Source organism: Carettochelys insculpta, chromosome 1 (assembly GCF_033958435.1).
Source record: "Carettochelys insculpta isolate YL-2023 chromosome 1, ASM3395843v1, whole genome shotgun sequence".
Taxonomy (NCBI): Eukaryota; Metazoa; Chordata; order Testudines; family Carettochelyidae; genus Carettochelys; species Carettochelys insculpta.
In genome coordinates this window covers 12297684-12319986 of record NC_134137.1, presented here as the reverse complement: position 1 = coordinate 12319986, position 22303 = coordinate 12297684, and the positions used below count along the sequence as shown (strand labels likewise).

At 50.5% G+C, this 22303-nt stretch overlaps 1 protein-coding gene across 5 annotated transcripts in view; it reads right to left on the bottom strand.

Annotated features, from left to right (window-relative positions):
- Nucleotides 1-22303, bottom strand: part of ARAP1 (ArfGAP with RhoGAP domain, ankyrin repeat and PH domain 1) — a 225839-nt gene that overhangs the window by 180491 nt on the left and 23045 nt on the right. For 3 of the 5 annotated variants that reach the window (XM_075017667.1, XM_075017270.1, XM_075017578.1), the window contains exon 2: nt 13381-13535. The exons of 1 other annotated variant lie outside the window; for it this stretch is intronic. The gene's annotated coding sequence lies outside the window, so the exon portion shown is untranslated. Of the gene's footprint in view, nt 1-3634; nt 3777-13380; nt 13536-22303 lie in introns of those variants that run through there. One more of the 5 variants, XM_075017351.1, reaches the window with a different exon arrangement.

Here is a 22303-nt window from a genome sequence, read left to right as displayed (position 1 = left end):
GCTCCATACGTCTCTCTGGCAGAGAAGAGGGTCCAGATCTGGGTACAAAGGTCTAGAGAACTTCCTTGGCGCAGCCACAGAGAGGGGATGCCCATAAAAGGCCTTACCAAGTCCCTTGCCATTCATATGGGGCCTATCAGAGCCCATCCCGGCACAGGGATTCTGGACTGCTCCTGATCACAAGCCTATGGGAGGCTGCTGTAAATTAGAGCACCCTTGGGACTGCCCTAATTTATGCCTGGGACTGCACAGGCGATCAGAGAGGCCCATAATCATGAATGCACAAAGCTGGTTTACAACCACTTCCACCCTCCCCATTCTCCCAGAGAAACACCAACTCGGCTGTCGCCCTCAGCTCCCCAAGCATTCCCGCTGCTTACCCTGCAAAGCCGAAAGAGTTAGCGCACAGCTGGCTCTACTCCAGCCTACAACGGCAGTTCCATCAGGGAGCTGGGAACTGGGCCCCCTCTAAGGTGACATCACATGCCCAGTGGCCCAGTTTATAACCAGCACGCACTCCTCTTTGAATCTGGCCCCTGGATCACAGTTCCTTTCTGCCCCTATTCAGAGCCCAGCTCCGTTACAGCACAGATGTTACCAGACTCCAAAGGTCCTGGCAGGCAGATTTCTCTGCTGCGACAGTGTAAGACTTTGAAGAGAAGGGAGTTTCAGACTCCCTGCTTGACAGATTGCACTGCAGCGTCCGAGCTTTTAACTGCATGCCCGGGGACAAACACAAGGGCAAGATTAAGACTCTAACCAGCGGTTCCCAACCTTTTCCAGACGGGGACCCATTCTGACAACTCAGGAAGACTTTGTGACCCAAGGCGATTCAAAAACACTGGGCAGTGATGGGGAGCTGAGACGTAACTAGCTAATTTTGCACCTGAGGCGCGAATATAAAATTGTGCCCCTCATGTTTATGTATTCATAGCAGTTATTTCATAGAAAAATGGAAAAGACATAAATAATAATAAAATAATAACGTTAATTTTATCATAGTTAATTATTATTTTATTATTATAGTTGATCCGAGTTGCGGTAGGGGAAAGACCCTCATCCCCAAACTGCTCCCCCCCACTCCCCCAGCTTAAACCCCACACTCAAAGGCTGGAGGGAGTCACACTCAGAGGCTGGAGGGACTGGGGGAGTCACACTCAGAGGCTGGAGGGGCTGGGGGAGTCACACTCAGAGGCTGGAGGGGCTGGTGAAGCGGGTCTTTGCCCACGAAAGCTTATGCGCCAAAATATCTGTTAGTCTATAAGGTGCCACCGGACTGCTTGTTGTTCTGGAAGATACAGATTAACACGGCCCCCTCTCTGATCAAGGTCTGTGTAATGCGTAATTGCTTCTCTATTGATAAAGAGAGCCTTTTGATGTGGCAGCATTAAGGAGATGCAAATGTCCTCTTTAACATCACATGCAGCTCCAGGCTGCTGGCAGCACTTAACAAATCTAATGATGACCTGTGTTTGGGTCCCATCCCCAAGGCTGGGAATCCCTGCTCTAGACTGAAATCAAATCAGCTCAACATGCGCCTGTATCCAGCCCATGTTACATCAACTTAACCTCCTATAGACTTAATGAAACCGGCCTAGGACAGCTAAGGGTAGGTTTACATGCAGCTGGGAGGTAGCACGTTACCAGGAGCAGCACAAGCAGGGACCGCATGGGTGGTGATCCATATTCCCTGCAAGATGAGCACCTGGGCAGCCGCTCAGGAGAGATTCAGGTGCTGCCCAGGTGATTAGCAGAGCATCACAGCTGGCAGCCTCTGTTTCTCCTGGTGGTGCACAACCGCATGGGCCTTGGTGCACAGAACAAAATTTATTCCACCCATGGGTGGAAAAAAATTAGAGGGAACCCTGGTGGTGCCTTAGGCTCCAGGTGGGTTCAAATTTGGGCAGTGAGCCTGAGCTGGCACCCACATCTCCTCCCAGCTACGCTGCTTCGTTCAGCTAGCTAGCCCAAGCTGAGCCAGTACAGGTCTGGCTACCCATGCTGGAAAGCACCCTCCCCAATGCAGCATGCAAGTACCCCAAGCTTGATTCCCGCACACCCTGCGTAACTTACAGCCCTCCTTAGGCATCCCCCATGCATCCATTGATTCAACAAGCCCTGCACTGCAGGAAGGCACCACCAGCTGGCAGCTGAACGTCTAGGGTCCTACGAGGAAGACAGAGGCACTTTCACAGCTACTTTCGCCTCCCTGGCCACGTGGCCTGAAGTTCGCCCGTGCAAATCAGAGTGCTGCTGGAACTAACAACGACACAAAGGGTACTTCTGTTGTGCAGCGGGGACCGGCACGTCACAATGACAACGGGAAAGGCCTTGCAATCTTCTTGTCAGGGGAATATGCATGTGCACGGAGGATAAAAGCAGGTTGGGCGAGAGGCCTTGGCACAGCTCCTCAAGGTGATGGGGGACATGGGACTGCAGCAGGAGAGCAGTGCGTTGGCAAAGAGGAGCAGAGCAGGACTGGCATAGCAGCGGCTCTGACAGGTCACAACGGCGGTGCATTTGCAGAGCTGGTTTGGAGTTCAGACGGCATTGCAAAGAGAGGGGACAGCTGAGTTAGGAGATAGCAATGCAACCTGAAATATTGATTTCAGCTCTTGTGCCACTAACTTCCCTGCCAGTCTAGCTCCCAGACACTGTAGTCCCTCAGACCGGCCATGAATCATCCCGCCATGAATCATCCTGCCTGCCACAAATTAAATGAGGAGGAGCTTGCAGGACATGCAAGCCTATGGGTCTGAGCTCAGCCCTGGCAGCCTACATCAGGGAGGAGTAGGAACCTGCTCAAGCAACGCAACACCCCTCACCGCACCCCCCCACAGAGAGAGACAGGAGTCACACGAAACAGGAACTGAAATGTGCTTCGAGCCAGCTCCAGTGAACAACCAAATGAAAGGTGGACGCAGCATGACAGCGCCTCTCCTATCCACTGGCAACTTCCAGCTCTGAACTGGGCAAAGGCCGAGCACAAAAGCACGCAAGTCCCGAACAACAGGGTTAACACCGCTACGCATATTCCACCCCTAGATCGGAAAACACTTTGGGGTGGCATGGGAGGGTCTTGGTCCCTGCTCGTTAGCCTCCCCCCGCCCCGGGTGATGCCGCAGCATCACCCCATGTTACTGCTGGGGAGACAGATGCATACAGGATGAGAGCGATTTCTCCAAGATCAGGCCGAAACAGAACACAGCCCCATGCTCCAGCCACTGCCCCATACGCCCTCCCTTTACTGGAGTAGTCCCCAGCACCAATCTCTCCCCTGTCGCGAATCCCACCCGGTACCCTGCATTGTCTCCCCTCTTTGTGATGCTCTGCTGTCATTTCCCCAGGGAGCTATGGGACCAGGGGGTTGGAAAGAGGCCAAACAGCAAAGATAAGTGGTGCCGTCCCTCCAGGTGGGCCGCCTTAGCGAGATTCCCTCTCAATGACCCGTCCTATCAAATTTCCATCCCACAAATGCGGCAACAATCCTCACTCCACCCGTGGTACACCGAGCAAGCAAGCTGCAGAAGCACGTCGTGCGCAGGTGTTCAGTTTCTTCCCTCCCTGACCCCCAACGGGATTTTAATCCGGGAGAGGCGGGGGCGGGGGGAAGCCCAAGTAAATAAGTACGCACCTGGTTCTAGCAGGGATGTCTGAATGCTGCAGCCTGGTGCAGCATTCCCCCTTCTCCAGCTTCCTCTACTCCCACACTTAGCTACAGGCTTTCTGCTGGCTGAAGAACTTCCTCAAATGCTGTTACAACAACTGGGAACTAACTGGAAAAAAAAAAAACCCACACGCGCGACATTAACAATTGCACTCTTATGAGAGTGTGTTGCAACGACCTCCATTTAAAGGCAGGCTGGCTGGTGTCAAAGCTCTCTGCTATTACTTTAAGAGAACTCAGATTATCTTAAAGGGGCAGGGGAACCCAGCTCCTTCTGAAGTCCTAGCTGCAGAAGTGTGAGAACCCAACGCACAGAGTGGAGATATCACCCTCCCCCTACTGAGCTAATAACCGGCCATTAAACACCACCCAGGACACATGCTGCCATCCAGATGGCTTTAGCAGCCCCCACATTCCCCTCCAGAGTCACATGGCCCTTTCCTGCTCTGCCTGGCTGGGGACTCTCCGCCCTCTCTCCCTGGGATTGGGCTGTTCGTCATTTCTTTAGGTGCCTGCTGCACAGCTTAAGCAAAAGCAAAAGAATGGAGAGAAACTGACCCCAGGGGAGCACGAGAATGCTGCGGACCCGAGGTGTCTCCCCTCAGTGAGTGCCCACAACAGCAGGGAGAGGAGAACAGCATCCCCCTCTCAGCTCTGACAATACCCCATTGTAACCCACCCAGCTAGCTGTGGTTCACTGTCCCATGTAGTGGTGCCTAGAACACTTCACAGAGAAAGAATAAGTGTCCTCTACAGCCCCCCTTGAGAGGCAGCTGGCCTTTAGCTCAAGCTGTAGAGGCATCTGCACTAAACTCCTGAGGTTGCAGGTTTGAATCTGCCCATGGGCAGCTACCTGCTCGCAGCTATTAACTCATCTCATCCCCCAGGGAGTTCAGAGCAGCTGCTTGCTCCCCATTTGACCAATAGGGAAGCTGAGGCACAATGTAAGGAAGAAACTTGCATGAGGGGTTGGGAGCCAGCCATGGTCTGCCCAGTGGCCTGGTGATTGAGGTGTTTGCTGTGTGAACATAGCTGTCCCAATCAATGCGGGTACCACCAGCACTCAGTGTTGTAACCCCACCTTCCTGAAGGGCAGTAGCAGTGCTGGTCAAAGTGCTGGCTGGTCGGCTCAGCTGTCTGCCCTGGGGTGGTACCATGCGAGCCTAGCAGGAGCCAGGCCTGCTGAGAGGGAAGGCAAAGGGGGCAGTAGCTCCCAGGCTTGGCATATGGCTTAGAGGGGGAGGCCAGCAGCAGGGTCCTGGCTGTGCTGAGGGCCGGCTGCCCTTAGCCCCACCCCTTCTGCTCTTGTCTCCACCCCTTATGCCTTTGGCTCCGCCCCTTCTAGGCACAGAGCCTGGCCCTCCTCCCACCTTGCCCCACGGCCCGCAGTGGCCGTCGACACCACTTGCTGTATCATGGGATGTGTGTCTTTTGTCATGCCCCTAACCCACATGGAAGGCCAACCAAGCTGCCCAGTAGGCTGCCCGAGACACCCGCCTCTTCAAAGGAAGGTGGAAGAGCCCCGCAGAAGAAGATTAGGCTAATGTCTGTCCCCACTAGATTTCGTCTCAGTCTCTGATGGTTAGAGATTGGCTTAAATACAGAAGCAAGGAGTTTAATAACCCTGCCAAAGTGAGAGAACAGTAGATATACATGATATGAAGCTCTTAACTCTCCAACCCCCTTGTGAATCTTGCTACTTTCTCTCCAGGGCAGAGGCAGCTGCGTGACACTTCCCTTTGTATTTGTCACCTTCGAATGTCAGCAAATGTCCCCTTGCTCTTACCAATATTTCTTAAAACTGCTTGAACCTACTGGCCAGGGTGAATCATTTCCTCCAGATCGCTGGTGTTCTCAGAGGGGGAGCTAATTAAAGAAACGCCTTGGCCTTATTCTTGCAATACACTTAAACTGCCACTCCGTGACAAAGCAGGGCGTGGAGAGGAGGCGTTTATTCCCCTTGTCACGTCTCATGTGTTTTCTACCGTCCTGTAGTAATGTCATGTGTGCGCCTCAGTTTCCCCAGGCACAGCAACAATGCATAGCTGGTGATGGGAGTTTCGGTGGGATGACTTCTCACACTACTCAGTGACCTTCTCTAGCCTTTGTAACCTAGACAACCAGGAGACACCTTTGGCCTCGGAAAACAGGACAAAGGAGGGAGAAGGGGCCTGGTTGGTTTGAACTGGAACTGGGCTGTTGCGTGGGGCTTATTAGAGAGGGAGAAAGAAGGACCAGGACCCGGCTCAGGGACCCCCTCTGGGCCCCTCTCCCCAAGGTGGATTGTACTGATGGCTTCTGGTTTCTGTGCTGACAAGTCTGTTCTACGCTGTGTCCCTGTCACTTCTGTTCTCCCTCCTGAGTGAGTCACATCTGACAGCGGGGGGGAGGGGTGCAGGACCTGGGGACCCCCACACTCCAAGCCACGCTCCCAAAAGAAATTTGAAAATCGGTGTTATGTCTGCACTGGCATTCGAAACACATCAGCCATTAGTCTTTTGCTTCTTTTAGAAACCAGCAAAATTTCACACAGAGCCAGAGAACATGAGATACATCCCAGGACAGACAGAATGTTTGTCTTGTAGAAGACCTGGAGAGCCGTGGCTTTAAAGTCTAACAACACCTGGTAGAAGCACGTCTGAACACAGCAACGATCGAGGAATTAATTAGCAGTGCTCACTGCTGTGGGCACATCTCCATCAACTAAGTTGCAAACTTCTCGCTATTTAAATGTTGGTAATTTAGATTTCTGATGAACGCTCCCTGTGCCAGATCAGCGGCAGCTGACTCCAAACTAACAGGGCAACCCATAGTGAATGTGCAATTCAGGATAAGTCTCCAGTTTTCCGGACCTTTGCCCTCCACCAGTATGAGCCCTCCTTGGAGCAAGAGACTGCAGGTGGAATCTACCAAGAAGAAGAGAAACTACTGCACTACAACTGGAGGATAATGGGGTATTCGACCCACCAGCTCTCGTCCGGCCAAGACAGAGGTCACCCTAGGCAGTGTTCCCTGTAAGCTGAGCACTTGGGCAGCTGCCCAGGACAGTCTCAGGTGACCAAAACACCCACAACCATGCATAGCCCACCGCAAATATTTCTATTGGCGGCACACATCCGCACGTGCCTTGGTGCATACAGCAAAACTCATTCCACACGTGCTGACATCTCAGCTGCAGTTGGCTCGAACATCCACAAGAGAAACACTAAGATAGTCAAAGTCAACATTAGCAGCGAAGAGCCGGTCCTACTTGGCGGTCATGCACTGGAGGAAGTTGAGGTCTTCAGGTTCCCGGGCAGCAGCATCAATAAAGAGGGGGCCACCAATGCTGTGCAGAGAACAGGGACTGGGAAAGCAAGAATGGCTTTTCTTATCATGACAAACATCTGGACTTCTAAGCAGATGAGAACTCAGACTAACATAAAGTTATTCAACTCCAGTGTCAAATCAGCCCTACTGCACAGAGCAGAAACTTGGAGAATAGCAAAGAAGACTGGAAAAGAAATCCAGACATTTAGCAACAACGGCCTCCATAAAATCCTCCGGATCCACTGGCCAGACACCACTAACAACCAAGGCCTGTGGCAACTGACTCACCGACTTCCTGCAGAAGAAGAAATCAGGAAGAGAAGAGGGAGATGGATTGGACACACCCTTAGAAAACCAACCCCCAACGTCACAAGGCAAGCCGCAAGTTGGGACGCACAAGGAAAAAGGAGAAGAGGGCGCCCCAGAAACACCTGGCGTAGAGACCTGAGGCAGACACTCAAATGATGGGCTACACCTGGTCAGAACTGGAAAAGAACAGGGGATGCTAGTAAATGGTCGTCAATGGCCTATGCTCCAAAACGTAGGAGTGGAAGAGGCTTACTCCTACTATAAGCATGGAAAAACAGTCAGAGGAAACTCTGCTCCGAAGCCAGCAAGAGAGTTGGCTTTCTGGGAGCCAATTCCCAACACAATCAGAATGCTGAGAGCAGAAGGCCCAGCAGAGAAGCAGGCAGCAGAAGGGAGCTCAGGGACCCAGTCCAGTATCTAGAGCGCTTGACGTGACGGTAACCTGAACTCACGTGTGGCAGCTGCTGGAATGGGAAAGAGGGCAGTGGTACCCGAGCTGGCATTAGGCTCAGAGGGAATCTCACCGGGGCAGGGTTGGGCAACCATTATGGAAAACGTGGGGTGGAGTTTGTACACAGGGTGGTAGCAACTGACAGGCTGGATTAGACCCATGACCCAACTAGCCCCGTGGCCAGAACCAGCTACTCAGTTGTGGAATAATCTGCTCCCTACCTCCCATTATTGGAGATCAGAAAAATAACTAGAGACTGGTAGAAATCCTGAAGCAAGAGGTTAATCCCCCTTTCAACAGTTTTATTGTCATTAACGATGATAATCCTGGATATCCTTGAATATGTAATTAAACCTTGCGGAGTTCTCAACCTCAATGACTTATCAAATCATTGCAAGTTTGCAAGCCTCTCAGGTTTGCAAATGATCCCAAGCTGCGAGGGGTGGCAGGTGCTTTGGAGGACAGGGTCAGAATTCAAAACGATCTGGACAAACTGGAGAAATGGTCTGAGGGAAACAGTACGAAGTTCAATATGGACAAGTGCAAAGTGCTGCACTTAAGAAGGAACAATCAGTTTCACACATACAGAATGGGAAGTGACTCCCTAGGATGGAGTAATGCTGAAAGGGATCTCGGGGTCATAGTGGACCACAAGCTGAGTATGAGTCAACAGTGTGATGCGTTTGCAAAAAAAGCAAACATGATTCTGGGATGTGTTAACAGGAGTGTTGTGAGCAAGATACAAGAAGTCATTCTTCCGCTCTGCTCTGTGCTGATTAGACCTTAACTGGAGTACTGTGTCCAGTTCTGGGCCCCACATTTTAGGAAAGATGTGGCAAAATTGGAGAGGGTCCAGAGAAGAGCAACTAAAATGATTAAGGGTCTAGGAAATATGACCTATGAGAGAAGATTAAAAGAAGTGGGTTTGTTTAGTTAGCAAAAGAGAAGACTGAGAGGAGATGTGACAGCAGCTTTGAAATACCTAAAAGGGTGTTACAAGGAGGAGGGACAAAAATTATTCTCCTTAGCCTCTCAGGACAGGACAAAAACCTTAAACTGCAGGAAGCAAAGCGATTAGCTTAGGCATGAAGCTGAGTGTCTTGAAAACGTGTGTACTCAGCAGCATGTTGTACAGATGTGAAACAAGGGAAACATTCAAAGAGAAGAATATTGGTGTTTGAGAAGAGTTGTTATAGAAAGATTCGGAAAATAGGATGAATGCAGAAAGTGATCAGTGAGGACCTATATAGGAAGATACAGCCGAAAGAGAACCTGCTGCAGAAGGTTATAAAATGGAAGCTACAACTATTTGGGCGTATTGGCAGAATGAACGACGAACGAAAAGTCAAGACCCTGGTATTGGGTTTAACGGACGGTTCGAACAGGAGAGGCAGACCCCACAGAGAATGGGTAGATGATACAGTAGATTGGTGCGGAGCCAGTCTACAGAAACTAAGCCACTCCGCACTGGATGGGGAAGATAGAAGGAAACAGTGAGAGAGTCATCAGACACCAACCGGCGCTGAGCCCACAGTTGTTGATGATGACGATTGATGAAGGGAGATTTATGTTGGACACTGTGAAAAGCTTCCTGTCGGGGGGCTAAGCGTTGGAATAAATTGCCTAGGGTGGTTGTCGAATCTCCATCACTGGGGACATTTAAGATCAGCTCAGATAAACATCTGTCAGGGATGATATGGATGGTGCTTGGTCCTGCCATCAGGGCAGGGGACTGGACCTGATGACCTCTTGAGGTGTCTTCAGTGCTAGCCTTCGAGGATTCTATGATGGCCAGTAGCAGTGAGTTCCACAGTCTGACAGCAGGTCACATCATGTGATCAGACCCAGAGAGCACGTACCGCCCTTCTGCCGAGTGGGGTGGGCAGAGCAGTGAGTCTCCCACATCAGGCGGAGCAGGGGCTTGTACCTGAGTCTCCCACATCCCCACTGACCACCTGCCCATTGGGCTCCGTCCCCCTGGCCAAGACATTTTCAAAGGGTTCTAATTTTCATTCCACATCAGAATGGCAACATCAAAAACTCCAAACCTTTCATGAAACCCAGCTCCTGTCACTCAGGCAACAGTATTCCTCCTTAAGAGCAGCTCCTCCTCACTCCACAGCTAGTGGCTGCAAACGCTCAGGGACAGAGCTTCCAGCTCCCACTCCCAGAGACCCCTCACATGAGTGAGTTTCTGCTTGGCTGCCATGTACAACCCAAGCTGCTGTCCTGATGTCGTCCTTCTCTAGGCCCCCGATTCCTCTGACAGCTCCTCCTTCCCTTTCTGTAACTCTGGTGTCTTCATCTCCCAACCTCCGCCTTCCTCTGGTGAGCTGTTCAGAGAGCAGTTAGCTGCTCTGACCCACAGGGCCTGTCTGACCATTTCCTTCCTGCCAAGCACGTCAGTTCTCCTTTCACCCACTTCAGGCTGCAAAACTTTGTTGACAGTTTCTCTCTCTCCCCTAAGTGTTTATAGATACCTTGGTTAAAAAGCAGCTTATGCTACAGTGACCACAGAAATCCCCTTAAATGCTATATCTGAGAATCACTTCACCCATCGCTCCAACGCAACCAGCCCTGGGGAGGAACTAGCACCTGTTCTGCCACACACAGCTAACCCACAAGGCAGTCTGAGAAAGGAGTTGGAAAGAATAAGGGCAAAATGTAAGGTGGCAGAAAGAAATTACCCAGTGGAATCAGACTCGATCATGGCTTACAAACGCCTCTTGAGAGAGACAGTGGCTGATGCTTCAGATCTCTTTCATCTCGCACGCAAAGGCAAAGCAAGGTCCAACAGCTGAACAGGGAAGTCAGGAAAGGTCAAACCAGAAATAAGACAGTTTCTTAATAAAGGCAATTAACCGCTGGAACAGCTTCCTGAAGGGTGTGGCAGATTTGTGAGGTCTTAAAGTCCCTCTTTCTCATGCTTACAATCAAGCTCGTCCTAGAAGATATGATCTCGTTCAATCACAAGTTATAGGAAAAAAGCAGTCCAGTAGCACCTTAAAGACTAACAAAATAATGTATTAGGTGATGAGCTTTTGTGGGAAAGACCCACTTCTTCGAGAGCTCATCACCTAATAAATTATTTTGTTGGTCTTTAAAGTGCTACTGGGCTGCTTTTTTGTTTTCATAGTATATAGACTAGCACGGCTTCCTCTCTGTTACAAGTTACAGGGTTTGGCAAAGGGATAACATAAGAACAGCCACACTGGGTCAGACCAAGGGCCTGTCTAGTCCAGTGTCCTGTCCTCTGACAGTGGCCAATGCCAGGTGTCCCATAAGGAATGAATAGAATACGCAATGCTTAAGTGGGCCATCTGCTGTTGCTCATTCTCAGCTTCTGGCAAACAAGAGGATAGGGACACCGACCCTGCTTATGCTGGCTAATAGCCATTAATGGACCTGTCTTCTTATCTCGCTCTTTTAAAACCCTGTCAAAGTCCCCATCTGCACAACATCCTTTGGCGAGGAGTTCCATAGGCTGACGGTGTGTTGCATGAAGAAATACTGCCTTTTGTTTGTTTTAAATCTGCTGGCTATTAATTTTGTTTGGTGGCCCCTCGTTCCTGTGTTATGGGGAACAAGGAAATAACTTTTCTTTGTTCATTTTTCCATACCGATCCTGATTTATAGATCTCAATCACATCTCCCCTTATTTGCCTCTTTTCTGAGCTGTATCACACAATGAAATTCTCTAGTTTTTGCCATGCACAAGGCGAGAGGAGATGATCATTATACTCTCTTGTGGAGGTAAAAATCTGCCCCTGCAGACTGAACACTGCAGGTAAGACATAGTAGTAGTATAGCAGTAGCATCCTTCAGTCTGCATAGACTATGGATCGCGCCCTTATAGTTTCAATTGAGGGCTTCATTTACAGCGTCTGCTGTGACTATGAAGAGCCACACGAGAGTGACAGTCCTTGCTGCATCTCTTGCAGATGTGGTGGGTGTCTGGCAAGTCCTTAGTGTGCTTTCTGTGCGCTCGCTTCTCCTCTGCTAGCTGTCTGAGCCTCAACTCGCCCTTCTGAAGGCCCTTGTGTAACACCTGCCTCCATCTGCTGCGGTCGTCTGCTAGTTCTTCCCAGTTGTCCAGCTCAATGTCTACCTCTCTGAGGTCTCTCTTGCAGACATCTTTGTAGCGCAACTGGGGGCGTCCGGGAGGTCTTTTGCCAGAGGCTAGCTCACCATACAGGATGTCTTTTGGGATCCTTCCATCATTCATCCTGTGGACGTGGCCAAGCCAGCAGAGTCGATGCTGCCTGAGGAGGGTGTGCATGGTTGGGATTCCAGCTTGCTCGAGGACGGCGGTGTTGGTCACTCTGTCCTTCCATGATATTCCAAGGATGCGCCTGAGGCAGCGCAAGTGGAAGACGTTCAGCCTCTTTTCCTGGCGGGCGTACAGGGTCCAAGTCTCGCTGCCATAAAGGAAGGTGCTGAGGATGCACGCTCTGTAGACTTGCATTTTGGTGTGAGTGTACAGCTTGTGGTTATTCCACACTCTCTTGCTGAGTCTGGACAGAGTTGTAGCAATTGTAAACAATACAACACAATCGTTAATGATCAGCAGTAGTCAAGGCCGCGGTTATCTGGCTTATTGAAAGGTTCTCTGAGGCTTGAAATAGCACCTGTTATGGTGGAATCTGAGCAGCACAAAGCATTCCCCAATGGAAACAAGAGTCCAGATGCCCTGGAAACTAGGGTTGGAAAATCCCATTTAATTAGTTAACAGATTAAAGGGGAGAGCACAAGCAGGAGACTTCCAGGGCCACCATGGCTCAGGGCTGCTCCAGCTCCCACCAGTTAACTGTCACCAGTAAGTCTCATTCATTAAGGCTGTGTCTACACTTTTGAGAATGGTATGCAAATGAGATAAATAAAAATGCACATGGGATGCAGATTTGCATATCTGGTGTCTCATTTGCTTATTCTTATTTCAAAATAGCTTCTTTCCCTGTTTATGGGAAGAAGGATTCTTTCAAAGAAGTGGTTTACTCTCAAAAGAGCAGTGTCTACATAGGCTTTCTTGAAGCTATTTCAAAATAAGAATATGCAAATGAGGTGCCAGATATGCAAATCTGCACATCATTTGCATTTCAATTTACCTCATTTGCATACCTCTTTAGAAAGAGGAATGCAAGTATAGACACAGCCTTAGAGTGAACCCATTAACATCCCTAAAAGAAACCCAGCCAGGGATGCAGACAATATTGAAGGTGTTGTGAATAAAGAACTGGATTTTATAATCACGCAAGTGAAAAATAGGTGGGTGGGGACAGAGGCACAGAGTCAAAAATCTCCCAGCAGCACCGTTAAGTTAGCATGAAGGAGGCAAGTTCATCTCTCAGGGCAAACCATCTGGAACGCCTTTGGGTGCCTAACTCGCTTCGCCAGGGCTGCTCAAGGGAGGAGAGACTGACTGAATTTTTTCACAGACAGATGATTCTTCCATTATCCCCACCTCTGGTTTTCCTGGTCATACTGTCTTCTCCCCTGTTAATTACCTGTTAAACATCAATGACATATCCTTCCACCATTCTGGATTGTTAACCCTTTGGGTGAGCAACTGTGTATATATCACAATGAACAGCAACCGGGCTGGCAGTGAGTGAATGGGCCAAGGAGCCTGAGCTATACCTCTTACCTCAGGGTATGATCAGGTATGATGCCCCAGATCAGCACACTGGTTGTGGGGAAAGAGGAGTCAGTTGGTTCATGCGCTGTCCCTTCTCTGAAATTCCTGGTGACTCTCCTCCTCAGAGGTGTCGATCCAAAACTTTTCACTGGTACTTTGGTATACTAAGGAAAAATTTAAATCATAAATAGAATTCATGACCTTTTCTGTGTTTGAGGGCAGTGAAGAGATATCATCAGAGAAGAGCTGATTTCAATCGCTGGTTCCTGTGTGCTCTCGGACAAATCGTATAACTCTCCGTGCCTCAGTTTCCCCAGCTGTCAAATGAAGGCATCCCTCTGCAGTGATGCAAAGATACATTCCTGAATGTGTGTGAGGCTCTCGGACACCATAACTCCATCATAACATGGGCTGGAGAAACACAAGGAGTGTTCAACGTAGGCCAAGGTTTCCTAAAGGGTTGCATAAAGTCAGGGTCCTATATCCATCCCGAGCTTTGAACTCGACACACACATTTTTAGGTGCATTGAACATCCAGTGTCTATGAACAGCAACTGCTGGCAAAACCAGGCTACCATTAAGTGCCCACGTGTGTTTTTTGTAGCCTCATGTAGGTGCCAAAATGCACTGCTATGAACTCTTCAAAAGGCAAAGACTGAAATCTGTTTGGAAATTCCTCTCCTTTCCTCTGCTCATGCCACTCACTGCTCTACTTGAAGCTGAAAAATGCAAGCAGCTAAAAGAAAATCCTCAGGGCTGCAAAGGTGGCTGCTAACATCGTTTTAGAAAAATGGATCTTTTTCTGCGTCATGAATTTCTCTATTAGGACGTTGCAAAGGGTAGGTCCCGCTGTGAGGGCAGGAGACTGGACTCGAGGTCCCTTCTGGTTCTAGGATTCTAAAGCTGGGTAGTGTTCAAGACGAAGGAAGGCTTTTTTCACTACTTACAGGAAAACACAACGATTGCACACACATCATTATAAATGGAGATATGCGTCTCATCAGCAGTGTCTACACTAGCTCAGATCTTCCACATGGCCATGCAAATGGCCATTTCGAAGATTACTAATGAGGCACTGAAATGCATATTCTGCACCTAATTAGCATGCTGATAGGAATAAGGGGAGTTCAAAGTTCCCAGGGGCCTTTCGAAAAGGACCCCTGTCTGGCCGAGCCGCGCGGCAGCGAAAAGCAGCAATTGCAAAGCACTGCGGCCGGCGGCATGCTACTGAGGCTCTGAATGTGCATTTTGGCACCTCATTGGTAATCTTCGAAATGGCTGTTTGGAAGATCTGGGCTAGTGTAGACACAGCCATAGAGCTGGAAGAGGACCAAGCACCATCCCTTTTTGTTATGTTTTTCTTTTTAAATCTATTTGCCCCAGATCCCTAAATGGTCCCCTCAACAATTAAGCTCACAACGCTGGGTGTAGCAGGCCAGTGTTCAGACCACTGAGCTATCCCTCCACGCATTGGAGACCCTCACCTATAGCACTGGCTTTGCTCACCTAAGCTGTGTCTACACGTGCACGCTACTTCGAAGTAGCGGCACTAACTTCGAAATAGCACCCGTCGCGGCTACACGCGTCGGGCGCTATTTCGAAGTTAACTTCGACGTTAGGCGGCGAGACGTCGAAGTCGCTAACCTCATGAGGGGATCGGAATAGCGCCCTACTTCGACGTTCAACGTCGAAGTAGGGACAGTGTAGACGATCCGCGTCCTGCAACGTCGAAATTGCCGGGTCCTCCATGGCAGCCATCAGCTGGGGGGTTGAGAGACGCTGTCTCTCCAGCCCGTGCGGGGCTCTATGGTCACCGTGTGCAGCAGCCCTTAGCCCAGGGCTTCTGGCTGCTGCTGCTGCAGTGGGGGATTCATGCTGCATGCACGGGGTCTGCAACTCGTTGTCAGCTCTGTGTATCTTGTGCTGTTTAGTGCAAGTGTGTCTGGGAGGGGCCCTTTAAGGGAGCGGCTGGCTGTTGAGTCTGCCCTGTGACCCTGTCTGCAGCTGTGCCTGGCACCCTTATTTCGATGTGTGCTACTGTGGCGTGTAGACGTTCCCTCGCAGCGCCTATTTCGATGTGGTGCTGCGCAACGTCGATGTTATTCATCAAAATAGCCTATTTCGATGTCGCCACATCGAAATAGGCTACTTCGATGTAGGCTTCACGTGTAGACGTAGCCCTAGTTGCCAAGACGTTGTCAGAAATGCAGCATTCAGTTCATTGGCGTACGCCCCAGAGCTGGGAACATACCAGACACACACACAATCTGACCTTCAAAATCTCTGCCCAGCATTCCCACCTTGGGCTCAGAAACATCTTTCTCCTCCTCCTGCCTCCCCTCCCATCCCACTTTGGACAATCTGCAGGGCCCATCTCGCTTGACACACTTAATACCATGGGCGTAAACCTTTATAAAATGGGTCAGGAAACTGTCTCTCTGCTGCCTCTCGCCTCTGTCTCTCCGTCAGCACTGGCATCCCTGGTACCTTAGGGTGGCTTAAAGCACAGCAGCCGGACGGGGGTAACGCGGTGGGACGGCCAGGGCAGAGATCACCGTGCTCAGAAGGCAGCTGGTTCCCTGTTACAACAAAAGGATGAAGGGACAGAGGAATGCCCAATCCAGTGAGATACCACAGGGCGTCGCTTAGCCAGGGCGAGCTAAGAAGTGACACATGAAGAAACACAGCAATTAAATGGTTTTGGCGATAGGAGATTACTGACCATGGCAGGGAGTGGGAAGCCTAGCAGCAGCCCAAGAGACAAAAGTCCTCTCTTTATTAGCGCTACATCTGCTCGGTAATAGCCAGGCAATTGTTACAATGACGCTTGTAGTGCAGTAGCAGCTAGAGGTGCCATTTGAACTCAGGACCCTACTCTGCCTATGATAGATGCTTATATGACTCCTCTCCGGCCCTCCCCACACATCACCCTAGCAGCTGAGCCCCTCTCAGTCTAACATAGTCTTCTTCACAGCACCCTCTGAGGCAGAGCTGTTATCCCCATTGTATAGAAGGGTAAACTGAGGCACCAAGAGACTATTAAGTAACTGGTCCCAGGCCTCCCAGCAGGCCTGCAAGAGAGCCAGGAATAGCACCCAGGTCTCCTGAGTCCCAGGTTAGGGCCAGAACTGCTGGTCAATCCTTCCCCTCTGGTTCTTGGGTGCTGCAAAGACCAAGAGGCACAATCCCTCCCCCAAAGAACCTATAATAGAATAGAGGGGGCAGAGAAGAGGAAAATAACTTGACCAAGGTCACCCAGGAGGCCAGCGGCAGAGCTAGGGACAGAACTCAGGTGTGCTGGCCAAATGACCTACCCGCTACACCATGCTGCCCCTCCACTGCCACTGTCCCCTCCCTAATATCCTTCATTGTTACAGATTGCCATTCCCGGCTGCTTCCTTTCTCAGGCATTCGCAAGAGCAAATCGGAGTGGAGCTGAGTCCAAAGAACATAGATCCAGTGAGCACCTAATAACTCAGAGGGTTTTTTTTCGAGCTGCAGGATGGCGAGAGCCTGGCATTTCCCCACGCTCTGCAGAACGTCATCACTCACCCTCCCCCCAGCACCAGCTGGAACGGCCTGAAACCCCTTATGTTTAACCCCGTGAAGTGTCAGCGTGCCTCATCGTACGGCCCTTTCCTCTGAGCAGGACCTGGAAGCGCTTTGGTGAATGGCTCGGCAGAGGGTGTGCTCTCCCTGCAGCATCGCTGGTCTTCAGCACGTACGCTGCGTGGTAACATCTCACAGGAATGCTCAGCAGGGACGGAGGGCAGCAGAGAGCAGCTACGGCAGCACACTGCGAGAGGGAGGCCGTGTGCCTGCTGTCTCCAGGAATGGAACACCTCCACTGCCGAGCCCCACAACTTCGTCCTGTTCTCACCAGACCAAGGACTCCAACAATCTTCCCCCTAGCTCCTCCTCAATGACCCAGCATTTTCAACCAGGGAAAGCAGCAAACTACCGTACACACATCCCGGGACGAACATCAGCCGTGTGCACGTACGTCCAACAATCTTCCCGCTAATTTTTTCCCTCTGTGGTGGAATAAATTTTGTTGTGTGCACTACGGCATGTGCAGATGTACACCACCAATGCAAACACAGGCTGCCGGCTGCGGGCGCTCTGCTCATCAGCAGGGCAGCACCTGAATCTCTCCTTGGTCAGCCGCGCAAGCACTCAACTTACAGGGAACGCTGACGTCCAACCGCAAGGGCCAGGGTTGGTCTGAGCCAAACTCCCCTGCTCCCAACTGTTCCCAACGCTGAAAGGGATATTTAGATCCAAAATAGCCATTTGGTCCATTATAGATAAAGAGGCCAGCTGCATTCTTGGATTTGGATCCAACACGCAGGACCACTGCAATCTGGGTGGTTGGTTCAACGGCTGAGACACCAGGACCGAATTCCCACTGATTTCAATGAGGGCAGGCCACAGGTTAGAATTACACGCACAGACCTCAAAGGCTCAGTCTTACGACAGGTCCCCTGTCCCCACTGCTTTGAACATGGCTGCGAGAGCTTCAGCCATCGCATGCACACCTAGGATGTCTGACCCATCTGCTGAGCCAGGGCCCTGGGGGAGCTGTTTACAGCTTTGAGATCCCCATACTCTTACCTCTGGGGTAACAAACTTACCACAGGACACCCAGGCTGCACCCCACGCACGCCGTCCCATCAGATTTCCTCAACAGAGCTGTGGTCCACCTGCCAGACCCAGAGAGCAGCACTCAGCTGCTGCCAGGAGCTGGGCGGAGGAAACAGGTGGGAGGAGAAAGCTGTGAATGGAGGAAGTAGGCATTGCGGGGGAGGCGGCTGCAGGGTGATGCTTTCTCTTCCGTCCCATCTGGGTGGGAAGCCCCTGATTATTTTTAGAGAGTCTTGTGCCTTTCCTGAAGCACGACATTTCTGAAGGCTGTGACGACCCACTGCCCACACGCGAGGAGCACATGTGTCTCCCAGGCTGTGATGAAATACTAACCCCAAGAGCACCTCACGCCTGGCAGGACCATGGGGGAAACGTGCTTCTTAAAAATAGACTTAACGACCACCAAACACCTCCCACCCCTGCATTCTGGGGAGACACAGCTGAATGCCTAGAGAATCAAACAGCCCTCAAATCTCTGAGGCTGAGACACTTAGCTGGAAAAAAAGTTCCTTTTTGTCCAACAGTCAGAGCCCTGGATGATCTGCCTGATAGAGCAGCAGTGTGCAAACTTTTTACATAAGGCCCCACTTTTCATCCCTGAAACTAGCAGGGTACCTGCCAGCCTGTCTAATGTCATAGAAACCGACGGAAATTTTGGTTACGTTCATATAAAAAACAAACCTTTTGGTGCGTGTAAGAAAATAAATACAGCACACTCTTTGTCACCCGGATCTTTGCTAACAGGAATTCTCGGTTAACCGGAAAATTTCACGAAGGGCAGTATACATTTTTTTTTCTTTACTAACCATAAAAAATACAAACATTATCCAGAAACACATTTCCTGCGGCGGTGTTCAGTGCAGAAACGTTAGCTTACGGGGTTAACGAGCAGCAAGAGAGAATGTCATCCATAGTTCGTTTAGAGGTCAAAGCAGGGAGATTATAGGAACCTTTGCACCTCTGGGATTGGTCATTAATGCTGTATGTGTGAAAGCAGAATAAAGTCACATGTCCATGTTTAAATTGCCAAGCACATGTAATGTGTGAAAATTTCTGGCCAATAGGTATACCTCTCTGTTAACCAGAACATTTGGTTAACCAGAATCCCCCATTCCCCAACATTTCTGGATCACAAAGGGGGTATACTGTGTGAGGAATGTAAAAACTTTATGAATTGGTGCATAAATGTGAATACACATATATAAAACCAGTAACCCTATTTCAACATTCTTAATGAGCTGGATGAGCCGCAGACCCAGCAGCCGATCATGATGCATCCCCCTTATGAAAGATCACACCCCTACTCAAGGAGGATCATCCCTCACTTTGTGCACCCCTGCTCTAGGGGTACATCTGCACAGCTCCCAGCTCTGAGCCTGAGGCAGCAGACTCGGGGCTCTCACAACCTCCTGAAAAAGAGCTGTGTGGACGCTGCCGCTCAGGCTGTGAAGCCAAGCGAGAGGGTGGGCTTCAGAGCTGAAGCTTCGGGTGACTAGGAGTCCAGTTTTATGACCAGAACACCTGGTTGAAAAGGGATCTGGCAGCTCTGGAGCCAGGACATGGGCTGCTCACCCGGCCCAAGCTGCATCTTGTAAAGCACTGCCTGGACACCAGCAGCCCAAGCGGCCGACCCCAATCTGCCGCGGCCAGCAAAGAGGTACCACATGGAGATACCCACCTGCTGTGCAGCACCGCCAACCAGACAGTCAACGGTCCAGGCAGCAGAGCTGACCAGCACCGCCAGGATCCCCTACACACCTGTTGTCCCAGTCAACAACCAGACACCTGGTCCCCCGGAGTGAAGGAGAGAGAGCAGCTCCCACTCTCGTTACTGCTCTGAGTCCTGCAAGCACGGGAAAGAGAGGGCGTCTGCCCCGGCTGGCCCAGGTGAAGGGGCCAGCTGTGTGATTGGATCTGGCTCTGCCATGCAGAACCACTGGGATCGGGGTGGTTGGCTCAAGGTCTTGACACTGAAAACTAACTAACCCCCGGCTGCAGGATCAGCGCAAGCCTAAGTTACACACGCCTAAGTTACACCGGACAAAGGGACTGTGCCAATGTTAGCCCTGCAGGATTTCTACTGCAGTGAGACAGGAAGACCGTGGCGTGACTCTCAGACGCCACAAGGGGTTTGTGGGACTGGTATTTACATGCACCCCTCGCCCCTGCCACGCACAGAGCGTTTTTGTCTCCCTGTCCCAGCCTGTCTGCAGCGCGGCGTGTGAGCTCTCTGCAGTGGGAAAGGCCTTCTGAGTTACCTATCCATCCAGAGGCCAGCACAACAGGGACCCTGGTCCTAGTTCAGCTTCTCCAGGCTCTACCACATCACTGTTAATCCAATCCCAAAGCACTCTGCCAATGCCAGGTGTCACCACTCACGCTCCTAACATGCTCAATGCCGGAGCTGCCCGTTCCGCACACCGATGAGGAATAAACCAGGGTTTCCCAAACAGAACAACAAAGCCTCCCTGGAAAATAGATCAGAGAGACAGAGTGACTTGCGCAAGGATGCCCAAGCAGCCTTCCCTGATTAGCAAAGCACCCACAACTAGGTTTTTGTCTCTAGAGGTTGCACCTCGCTGTCCAGCATCCTCAGGAGTTTGCCAGACAAAGGGAGGTCTCTCTGTGTCTCCAGCCTGCTGCCCCTCCCCGATGGTGTCTCCACGCCCCACTGGTTCTCCTGCTCGAGCCACAGCCAGGCTGCCAGCATGGCACCAACCCCAGGGGCACCAGCTTGAGCCCTGGCCCGGCTGTTGGTGCAGCCCTGGCCTCCTGGGCTCTGACCCCAGCAAAGAAGCCCCACTAGGCTCCCCTCACTGCCCAGGGCTTTTCGGTCCAGTAACATCTGTGGTCCTGCCAAACCACACATGTTGCAGAACCAGAGAACCCCAGTTTTGGAAGGTGGAACCTGCACTGGTGGTGCCCATTTGCACATGCCATGTCCACATAGAATTTATTCCACACATGTATGGAAAAAGTTAGAGGAAACCTTACACCCAAGGCAAAAGAGCATCTGTAACCTACACACCCCCTGGGTGTGGTTCACTGTCCCATGTGGCACCCACACCATTTACAGAGAGAAAGACTGAGGCTCCTTGCAGCCATAGCCGGGAGCCAGCAGGCTTTAGCCAATTCAGTAGACGCTCATGTACTAAGCTCCCAAGTTCAGACCTGCCTGCTGGTGATTCTTCATCATCATCATCAATAACCGTGGGCTCAGCACCTGTTGGTGTCTGATGCCTCTCTCACTATTTTCTTCCATCTTTCCCTGTCCAGTGCAGAGTGACTTAGTTTCTGTAGACCAGCTCCGCACCAATCTACTGTATCATCTACCCATTCTCTGCGGGGTCGGCCTCTCCTATTCGAACCGTCCATTATGCCGAATACCAGGGTCTTGATTTTTCATTCGTTGTTCATTCTGCAAATATGTCCAAATAGTTGTAGCTTCCGTTTTATAACCTTCTGCAGCAGGTTCTCTTTTGGCTGTATCTTCCTCTATAATTCCTCATTGGTGACCTTCTGCATCCATCCTATTCTCGGAATCTTTCTATAACAACTCCTTTCGAACGCCAATATTCTTCTTTATGGATCTTTTGTTATCACCCATGTCTCACGTCTGTACAACATGCTGCTGAATACACATGTTTTCAAGACGCTCAGCTTCGTTCTTAAGCTAATTGCTTTGCTTGTCCAGATCTTCTCCCTCACCTTCAAACTCCCTCTTGCTTTCTCTATTCTAGTCGCTATTTTCTTCTTACAGTCTAGATCATATGTTATGTTGCTCCCCAGATATGTGAACTTCTCAACATTTTCTAGTTCGATACCACCCACAGTGATCTTCCTTCCTATTTCCTTATCTCCAAATACCATTGTTTTTGTTTTATCGATGTTCATAATCAGTCCGTACCACTTCCCTTCTTCGTTTAACACTGGCACCATTCTTGCTAGGTTCTCCTCATCTTCCTCAATGATAACTACATCATCCGTGAATCTCAAGTTGTTAATTCTTTTCCTGTGCACATATGTCCCTTCTACCTCTTCCTTGACCTTGTCCATCGCTCTCTCCAGATGTGCGATGAAAACACTTGGCGATATTGGATCTCCTTGTCTCGTACCCCTACTTGTTTTAAACCCACTTCCCAACTCCCCGCATGTTCTCACCGCTGCCTCCGCGTTATCACTGATATCCTTCAACAACCGTACCACTCTGCTATCCACTCCGTATGACTCCAACAGCACCCAAGTCACTTTCTGATCTATACTGTCAAATGCCTTTTGAAAATAGACG